Raw genomic sequence first — 10,994 nt, 5'->3', positions numbered from 1 at the left:
TACAATGGATCAGAAGTGGTGTCATATTGGGGCACAAAGACGCCTTACTCAGCAGACATGGATTTAACAGTACATTAATAGATCTTATGACATATGTTACAACTTTCCATTCTGCTAACTGTAAGGGGAGCTTTCACATTGATCACTTGGGTATAGATTTCAAACCTCACAAACATTTTCATTAAGAGGAATTAACAATACAGGGGAATGAATTTACAGTTTGTACTAAGCACTGAGTACAGTTTCAGTGAAGCTGCAGGTAAGAATGGAACTGTAAACATTTGAACTAAAAGTCACTTACATAAGGATCCGTCTTATTATATAGTTGTGTAACCACAATGCTCCATTATATTTGCCATTGAAAACAATTGTTACATATGCGACGGACTATAGAAACTTCCAGTTGCTTTACTGGTTCCAGATAGAGAATACAATACTTTTGTTTAGAGTTTCTATGACTGTGTGGACTAATGTTAACGACTGCAAGCTAGCCTCTAACTATGCCACAGGGAATTAAACGTGAAAGAGTACTTCAATAGACAAATTTGAATTAACAACCTTTTTGTGCTTAAGGAAACATTTCTCCCTATACTTCTACTCAAACGGTTGTTGCTGTCAAATAAAATTGGAAAGAAAAACAAATTAAAACCAAATAGAAACAACTCCTGCACTGAGACAATTTTGTTGAGTGGCAAGGAGACAGTAAAAAGGTTCAAGACAGTCCTGTTGGGAAAGTCTTCCACATGTTGTGTCTATCTTTAAGTAGATAGAAATACACATTTAGATAGCAAAGTGCCCTTTATGTTCCTCTAATGAAGCATATCTGCATTTTACAAGATATATCTCATGACAAACCTGGTAGTAATAAATGCTGAGGAAAATTCTGCACCTAGGAATTAATGTAACTGCTCAAGTTTTATTCATCCAACAAATATAGGCATCCTAGCTGAAGACTAAAATAGGATGCCTTGCCAATTATATGTTTTATAAAATACATAATACACATATATAATGAACCTATAATATGCCATTATAGGTTTTGATACAAAGTGAAAAACTGAGCTAACATTTCTTAATCTATTTTGAGATACAGCACCAAACATGCCGTTGTGGCCCAGCAAACTGTGCCACCTAGCAACCACCTATTTTTTTTTAAACACTAGCCTAATCACAGGACAATTTACAATGAGCAACTAACCTACTAACATCTTCACACTGTGGGAGGAAACTGGAGCACCTGGAGGAAACCCACAGGGGTCTCAGGGAGGACACACACACACACACTCCTTACAGACAGCAAAGGAACTGAACTCCGAACTCCAGTACTCTGAGGTGTAATCATTCGCATCAACCGCGATGCCCCTATGCAAGTTATCTGTTGCAAGTGTCAGTTCAGAAATATTTGCATGTTGCTGTTAATTTCTGTAGTTGTAGCTTCAACATTTACAAATATCATGAATGTACACTTCGGTGATTTGACAGAAACTATCAAACTGCAGGACAAGAAAAATAGTAAAGTTCATAGAAATATGCATGAGATCGAGCCGCATCTGAAAATGTATTGTTGCTTTGACCAACAAATGATTATTAAAATCAGTGAAGAGTCTTTAACTGAAAATTCTACTGTTTGATGTCAAGTGCTGGATAAGTATCTACAGCAGTTTTTATTCAGATTTCCAATATTTGTCTCATTTTTATCCTGTTTCTGTAGCAGCGTTTATGTAAACTGGATTAGCAGTTTTCATTTGTAGCACATTACTTCGACTCGGGTACATAATACAATTTTTTCCTTTCAGTTTTGGAAATGATATTAGCATGTTGTATCTATAGCATAATAGAGCAAGGAGCACTTGCAAGCTTAATATCTCAGGCAAATTAGGCTTCTATAATTTACCCAAGTAGCTTAGAACAAAATATAGTAGAGGTTAACACAACACTGAGAATTTAAGAATATAAGAAATGAGAAGAAGTGTAAGCTATTTCAACCCTAATGCCTGGTCCACATTCAGGAAGGTGATAGCTGGCCCTTACTCCACTGCCCTATATTAATCCAGTAACTTTTTATTTATTTAATATCGATAATTATGGTTGAATATACTCAGTGACTGAGTCTCCACAACCATCTTAGGAGAAGATTTTTTGAAGACCTGTTTAATGAAGAAATGTCTTTTTGTCTCAGTCCTGAAGAAATGACCTCTTATTAAGACTGTGATTGGACGCCCCTTCCTGGGATAACATCATCCCTGCATCTACTGTAACCTGCCAAAGCCTATAAGAGTGCTGTATGTTCCAGTGAAGAGTTATCTTATTTTGCAGGTGTTACAACAATAAAAGCATGACCTGCAATTTGCAAGCATCTAGGTAGCAATTCCGTTGGAGATCAGATTGGAAAGTCCATTTATTGCAACCATCTAATTTATAAATACTGTGTAGAGTAAACTTTCAGTAAAAGAATAAGGCAGTAAAGTTTAGTTAAGAAATAAAGGGACAGGTCAGAGATATAATTCATTGTCCACTGGTTGAAATCACATCAGCAAATTTTGATTTTATTTTGACAGAGACTGTTTCTCCCTTTTACAATCAATGACAATCCTGGTCATTAAGTGCACACTTCTCTTAATGCTTTCTCATTAGGTGAGCACCTGAACTCAATGTTGTAATCTGCAAAACACAATTCAGTAGATTTCAGTCTTCTCCAAGTTCAGTAAGGAAATTTTAAATATTTTAGCCTCCACTACTTTGCAGGAGAAAACTTTGGGTTTTGAGGCAGAAATAACTGGTGCAAGATATATTCTTGTCATACTCTTCAAACCTCTCCTCTCCTCTCCCACTCCCCCCACCATATTTGCACCTGTGAAATTGGCTTACATAACAATGTGGTAACAATTTTTGAATATCTTGAAGTAACTTTTGCAAGACAGGAAAATTAATCTTCCAACTACATTAAGTGCATAGAATGACTGAATCTTATATTTGTTGACTAAATAATCATATTAAAAATTGCAAAATACTGGAAATTAGTCTGGATTTGAAACAGAGCAGACTTTAGGTATTAGACTGCTCTGTTACCATAGATTCTAACTTATTTAAATCAAACATAGTTAAGATTCTCTGTTCCAGAAGAGAGTAACAAACTAATTTGACCAAAAGGAACTTTACCTGAATCACTTAGAAAGATTTTGACTGATTACTAGGACTAATGTGATCTATCTTAGTGAACTATAAATATAAAACAGACTATTCAGCATTGCATTGTTTCAGGAAGACTGGGAATACTTTGCAACGCAATAAAAAACAGCCCTATACAGTCTCACTCCTCACTTTGGTAAACATAAACACAACAAAAGTAAGATAGCTGCCCTCCTCCAATTCTAGCTTCTTGTGCACTTTCTTTGTACCATTGCCGGTACCAGTGTCATCAGCTACCCAAGTTTTAGCTTTCTACTGCACTTCCGAATGACCCTCTACTACCCCTTGCATTCAACACCTCTCAATTTGACCAAAGTGTCCTAATAAGTCTTCCTTTAGCTTAGTGCTGAATGGTGTCAGAGCTTTGTGGAAAAAATCTGTGTTTTTTTAAAAATACCACATAAATGCAAGTAACTGTTGATCCAACTGCAATATACAACTGGCAAAAATTTGCATGAGAAAAATACATTTGCTCAAATAGTGTCTTAAAAATTGAGCCTTAATTTGCATGTACAGTATTTTTTAATTTGCATTGATCACTCAGGCTTAAGGAGCACTTAGAAGAGCACTCAAAAACTTCTGTAGATGTACCGTGGAGAGCATTTTGACAGGCTGCATCTCTGTCTGGTATAGGGGGTGGGGAGCTACTGCACAGGACCGAAAGAAGCTGCAGAGGGTTGTAAATTTAGTCCGCTCCATCTTGGGTACTGGCCTACAAAGCACCCAGGACTTCTTCAAGGAGCGGTTTCTCAGGAAGACAGTGTCCATTATTACAGACCTCCAGCACCCAGAGCATGCCATTTTTTCCATTGTTACCATCAGGTCGATGGTGCAGAAGTCTGAAGGCACACATTCAGTGACTTGGGATCAGCTTCTTCCCCACTGCCATCCGATTCCTAAATGGACATTAACCTCTTGAAGACTACCTTACTTTTTAATATATATTATTTCTGGTTTTTGCACAATTTTTAATCTATCCAATATATATATAAACTGTAACTGATTTATTTATTATTATTATTATTATTTTTTTTTCTTCTTCTATATCATGTATTGCATTGAACTGCTGCTGCGAAGTTAACAAATTTCACAACACGTGCCAGTGATAATAAACCTGATTCTGACTCTGACTCTGAGGAGCAATCGCATAATGAACAATTATGCACAGACTTATCTACCAACCTCTGAGTTTTCTTTCGTTTTTAACCTCATCATTACAAGCAATATCCTGGATGAACTCTTAAATTCCCTCTTTCATCAAAAAAAACTTTAGTTAGGGCAGAGTGAAATGATATTAAGAAACATGATAAACTTGTCTAAATTTCCAAGGTAACTGTGATTCCACTGTTGTCTTCACCTCATAATAAATAAACACAAAATTTAAATCCTGACACTTACATTTGATACCTACATTTGTCCTGAAAATCCGTGTTGTACTAAGTGCTTCTGACTACATCCAGTTCTTTTACCGTATGTGTATTACATTTGGATGACTATGTGAACTGCATTTGGATAAGATTATTAGATATTTGTTTATTGGTTAATGCCATTTACTAACATTAATCTTTTGGGTTTCATGCACCAAAGTTCCTTGTATATCTTATATGATTCTAATTTGAGATGCCCCAGCTGCAATCTGACGAATTTTAACCTTCAAAGGGTTTAGCACAGTCCTGTCTCTGGAGAGTCAAGCTAAGCCTGTTGGTTAATCCGCATTTGAAATAATGGAAATATTTCAAATTCTCAAATTCAAATAACCTCTAACTATACTGCACTTCAGCAGATGGAAGCACAACAGATTTCAAGGTGCTGGGATCATGATAGGACATATTTCATCTCAGTGACACTCTAGGATTTTCTATTTTATTAATTATTTTATTGTGTCAGGCAGACACAAATACTCTTCTGAAAACTGCCCGAGCATCAACTCTCAACAGCAAATTCAGTCTGGTTTTGACTGACTCCTTCAAGTCTTAGCACCTTCCATTCAGCTTTGAGCAAGGGACAATCTCTGAAATTTGTTTGCATATCAGAGTATTGCCTCTTCGAACGTCCAGATCATTCATCTAATTGAAATGCCAGTAATGCACACCTGAAAGCTTCTTATTTGATAGACTGGCTTCCACGAGATGCAGATCTCTGTCAGAGGAAAATGGATGTTCCCATTTGCACTGTAGGAAATGGCCATCATTTAGCCTTCAGTCACAGGCACCAAAAACAGAATAGCTGGTAATTTATATCATTGCTATTTTTGTGACCCTGGTATTTGCAAAAAACTATGATATGAACATAACAGAGAATCCAAACATAGACAAGGATGTCCTTCAATAAAACAAAGCCATGTAACAACAGTAGGAAAGCAAAGATACAGTTCCAATGAAAATCGTTGTTTTATATATGACTAATTTTTCCCTTTCCAGATTGGTTCCAGCACTGAACGTAAAATTAAAGCTTGAAGGGGATGACATGGAATGAACACAAAAGTAATAAATCACTTAACTACATGATGCACAGTTGTACTTTGATAGTTGCACTCTCTGGACTTGTCATTTTCAAAACTTTAAATTACCCACTAGCTGCCTAATTGTCCTTCCATAGTACACTGCACCCAAGCAGGATAAAACAGGCAAAAAGGGCAGTCAAAACACCAGAGTTTCTCCAGAGCAGCACACACAAAATTCTGCAGGAACTCAGCAGGTCAGGCAGCATCTATGTAAATGAATAAACAGTCAACATTTCGGGCCGAGACCTTTCATCAGGACTGGCTAGTCCCGATGAAGGAACTTGGCTTGAAGTGTAGTCAAAGTTCAGTTACTGATTTAACAGGAAATATAAAGTTATGGATGACGGTAACTTCTGTCTGCTTAATTGTCTGGATATATGACTCTTGTAATGACACTGTAAGCTAATTCTAATAGAAACATAAACATGAGAGTGATTTAGTGATGCAATACGTATTGGCACTCTAATGGAACCCCCTACTTGCTGTCACACCTTTATTTCATAGGGTCAACACTTTGTGGATCAGCACAGACATTGCTGGCACCCCGCGGGTGCTGTATTAGCTACTGCCAACAATTAATATACAGCAAGATCCCAAAACAGAAATTTACTAATGACCAGATTGTCTCATTTTAATGAAGTGTAAATATTGGCCAAATCATGACAAAGGTCTCCCAAGCCACCTTCAAAAGGGTGCAATGAGATTTTTATATTCGCATAAGCAACCTTAATGTAATGTCTTGCTCAAGAAACTGTCACTACTAATAGTACAATACCTCCTCAGTACAGTGCTGGCATACCATCCTGAATGTTTTGCTCAACTCTCTGGAGTGGGAATTGAAACCTCGACCAGAGGAGGGAGTGCTACTGGCTGAGCCCTCGGCAATCTCTTACCGGTTTTAAAGCATTCACTTTATTCTTCCCAATGCAGAATAATTCCTCTACAACATAAAAATTTGTTCCCAAAATAAGTTCTAATCAAAATGTACAGCAGACTTGGGGAAAGGAATTACACAGAAACATAGAAAACCTACAGTTGTACCTAGGTAACTTGCAATATCAAGTTCCATATAAGAATAAAAACATCTCTTCTATTTCATGACTATTTTCCCTATGTTGGTTTATTATGATGTAGGACAAGAATTTCCAGGCAGCATTCTGCAAGGCAGCTTGTAATTACGTGTTATTATTCCTCCTGCATTTATGGGACAAATACCATCATTTGACTTTTACATAATCTTTGCATTAACCACATAAATTTCAGCAATTGAGTGCAAAAAAAGTCCTCAATTACGACACAAAATGAAGAAAATTGTCATGAACCTTAGTGATCAAAGTCCATTATAGTTAACCTACAGCTTTAATTTGGCTGCATCCTGTGGAACATTAACAATGACAGATCTAAACATGGTCATCATGCTTAAAAGCAATCATGGGGATATAAGTGTATGTACAAACTGTATACTTAATACATGTAGAAGATAACAATCCCTTTAATACACTTAACTTTTGCTTCCTAGACACCTGTTTATCCCTCTGCTCAACTTCCTACCTTCCACACTTCATAAGGTTAGGTACAATCAAAACACTACTGTCCATGTACTAGCACCAAATACCATTAACTCATCAGTCCTTTTTTCAGTTAAATATTGATTCTGGACAGAGCGAAGCTTCATTTAAAAAATTCCTGTCCTTGTGGTTCAAATCCCCACCTTGGCCTTAACCCTTCATCATCTCTGTAACATAATCCCCAAGACCCTCTGACACAAATGATACCCTTTTGTTCTGGCCTCAGAATTATAATCAGGTTTAACATCACTGGGACATGTCATGAAATTTGTTATTTTGCAGCAATACGTAATAACAAAAAACTATAAATTACAATGAGAGATATATGTATAGGTGGTGCAAAAATGAGCAGAAGATAGTGAGGGATGAACATGGGTTTACTGTCCATAGTGGGGGCGAAGAAGCTGCTTTTCAAACATTGAGTGCTTGTCTTCAGGTTCCTATACCTCCTTGTTGCTGGTAGCAATAAAAAGATTGCATGTCCTTGGTGATGGAGAGGCTAAATGATGGGTGCCGTTTTTTTTAAGGCATCACCTTTTGAAGATGCTCTCGATGCTGCAGAGGCTAGAGCCATGGTGGAGTTGACCGTGCTCGCAATTTTCTGCAGTTTTTCTCAATCCTCTCCTATGTCCCCTCCGTACCAGATGGTGATGCAACTAGTTAGAATGTTTTCCACGGTACGTCTGTAAAAATTTGTGAGAGTCTTTGGTGACATACCAAGTGTCCTCAAACTCCTGATGAAATAGAGCTGCTGTCGTGCCTTCTTTGTAATTGCATCAATATGTTGGGCCCAGGATAGGTCCTCAGAGATATTGACACCCAGGAATATAAAACTCCTCACTTTTTCCACTGCTGATTCTGATTCTTTGATGAGGTCTGGTATGCGTTCCGTCAACTTCCCCCTTCCTGAAGTACACACTCAATTTCTTGATCTTACTGATGGTGAGTGCAAGTTTGTTGTTGCAACACCACTCAACCATCCAATCATTCTCACTCCTGTACACCACCTTGTCACCATATGAAATTCTGCCAACCCTTTTGTCATTGGTAAGTTTATTGATGGTGTTTGAACAGTGCCTAGCCACACAGTTTTGAGTGTAGGGAGAGTAGAATATTGGTCTAAGCATGCATCCTTGATATGCAGCTGTGCCGATGTCAGCGAGGAGATGTTATTTCCAATCTGCGCTGACTGTGGTTTCCCGATGAGGAAGTTAAGGATCCAGTTGCAGAGGGAGGTACAGAGGTCCTGGTTTTGGAGCTTGTTCTACTTAATTGCTTGATTAAGACAGCAGTGTCTTTAGGTATCAAAGTCCTAAGTTCTGGAATTGCTTAGTTTACTTTTTATGCCAGAGAATTTGGACTATTTAGCAGGATGATGTTGGCTGTCTGTCTCCCGTCGAGGTGATTGCTATAGATTACCCGTGGCTCAGACATGTCCAGAAGGGCCGGGATCATTGCCTTTCAGAAGACCATGAGTTTTGAGATGTTAGGTCTATGGGGTGTCATTCTAATGTTTGGTGTGTATGAAAATTGGCTCCACCTTGTATCTACGGCATAATGCCATGCCAGCTGTGATCTTAACCAACAGGTAAACAATAGATTCAATGCATCAGCAGAAAGGCATTAATAAAAGATGTGTTGTTGCTTGATTGATCTTTTTAATCTTTTTCATCAAAAGCTGCTCTTCAGCTCCAATAAGCAATGGCTGTTGTAAAGCTAATCTACAGGAGAGAAGAAAAAGTTCAACATGAGCCATTTCCATTCCAGCAATAAGGTTATCCAAAACTTGATCATTTATCCATATGTTCAGATGTCAAGCTCCAAATTACCAACAATTTCAAAGTATCCAAGTATACCTTACACTCAATGTATGCATAACAGGTCCACTACCAGACTGCACTACCAACCAATGTTAAAGGTCTGTGACTAATTTAATGTAAATTGAAAGTTTAAAGTAAATTTATTATCAAAATATGTTTATGTCACCATAAAGGTTAACTTGCAGGTTGAGTCAGTGGTGAGGAAGACAAATGCAACATTAGCATTCTTGTCAAGAGGATTAGAAAATAAAAGCAATAATATAATGTTAAAGTTTTATAAGGCACCATTGAAGCCTCTTTTGGAATATTATGAGCTGTTTTGTTCACCTTATCTAAGAAAGGATGTGCTTACATTGGAGCGGGTTCAAAGGAGGTTTACAAAAATGATGAAAGGCTTATCATATGAGGAGAGTTTGATGGCTGTGGGCCTGTACTCACTGGAATTCAGAAAAACAAGAGGAATTTCATTGAAACCTATCAAATGTTGAAAGACGCAAACACGAGAAAATCTGCAGATGGTGGAAATTCAAGCAACACACACAAAATGCTGGTGGAACACAGCAGGACAGGCAGCATCTATCGGAAGAAGTACAGTCGACGATTCGGGCCGAGACCTTTCACGGGACTAACTGAAAGAAAAGATAATAGAGTAGATTTGGAGAGGATGGCTACTATGGTGGGGGAGTCTAAGACCAGAGGACACAGCTTCAGAATAGAGGGACACCCATTTTGAACAGATATAAAGAGGAATTTCTTTAACCAGAGAGTGGTGAATCTGTGGAATTCGTTGCCGTAGGTGGCTGTGGAGGCCAAGTCACTGGGTATATTTAAGGCAGAGGTTGATAAATTCTTGATTAGCCAGGGCTTGAAAGGATATAGGAAGAAGGCAGGAGACTGGGGCTGTGACGAAAATGGATCAGCCATGATGAAATGGCAGAGAAGACGATGGGCCAAATGGCCTAATTCTGCTCCTATATCTTATGGTCATATACACACTGTGTATAACCCAGAAACATTTTCTTGTGGGCATACTCAATAAATCCAATAACCATAATAGAATCGGTGAAAGACTGCACCAACAGGACAGAAGCCAGTGTGTAAAAGACAACAATCTGCACAAATACAAAAAGAAAAAAAGAGAAATCATAATAATAAATAAGCAATAAATATCAAGAACACGAGATGAGGAGTCTTTGAAAATTGTGAGAACAGTTCAGTGCTAGGGCATGTGAAGTTAAGTGAAATTATCCCTTCTGGTCTAAGAGCCTGATGGTTGAGTGGTAATAACTGTTCCTGAACATGGTGATGCGAGTCCTGAGGCTCCTGTACCTTCTTCCTGATGGCAGCAGCTTGGAGAAAGCATGGCCTGGATGGTGGGTATCCTAATGATGAATGCTGCTTCCCTGCAGTATTCTGCAATTGGTTATATGTTCCACAGTGCAGTGAAGAACTTGTCTTCTGAGAACTGTTTCCTGTATTTCGACAGCTACCTCTCAGTAAAAGTCAGCCCTAATAGTGACATCAAGCAACTTCTGTTCACCTGAGAAAAAGCATTTGAAGATGAAAACCCCCAATCTGGCATAAAGCTTGTGCTCTGAGTTTGATTTTACTCATGTAAAGCAACTCAGTCTGTTTCACAAAATTAAAAATACTATATAACTGTGAAAAGTTGTCTTGTTTATTTAAATAAGTCATCCACTTCCTGTTGTAAGCCTGCATCAGCTTGTACTAATGACTAGTAGAGCTTCCAAAGATTAAAGACTTATAAGGAGGACATTTTTCACAGAAGAACACTATCATGATTTCTAGGTATGGTAATATGAGGCATGATTTTCTCCTGTTGTGTCCTTTTCACTTTCATTTCTTTTCTTGCTGCACACTAAACACATACAAAGTGTTCTCAAATGTGTACTT

The sequence above is a fragment of the Hemitrygon akajei genome, chromosome 9 (assembly GCF_048418815.1).
Source record: "Hemitrygon akajei chromosome 9, sHemAka1.3, whole genome shotgun sequence".
Taxonomy (NCBI): domain Eukaryota; kingdom Metazoa; phylum Chordata; class Chondrichthyes; order Myliobatiformes; family Dasyatidae; genus Hemitrygon; species Hemitrygon akajei.
Note: the sequence above shows the minus strand (reverse complement) of the source record.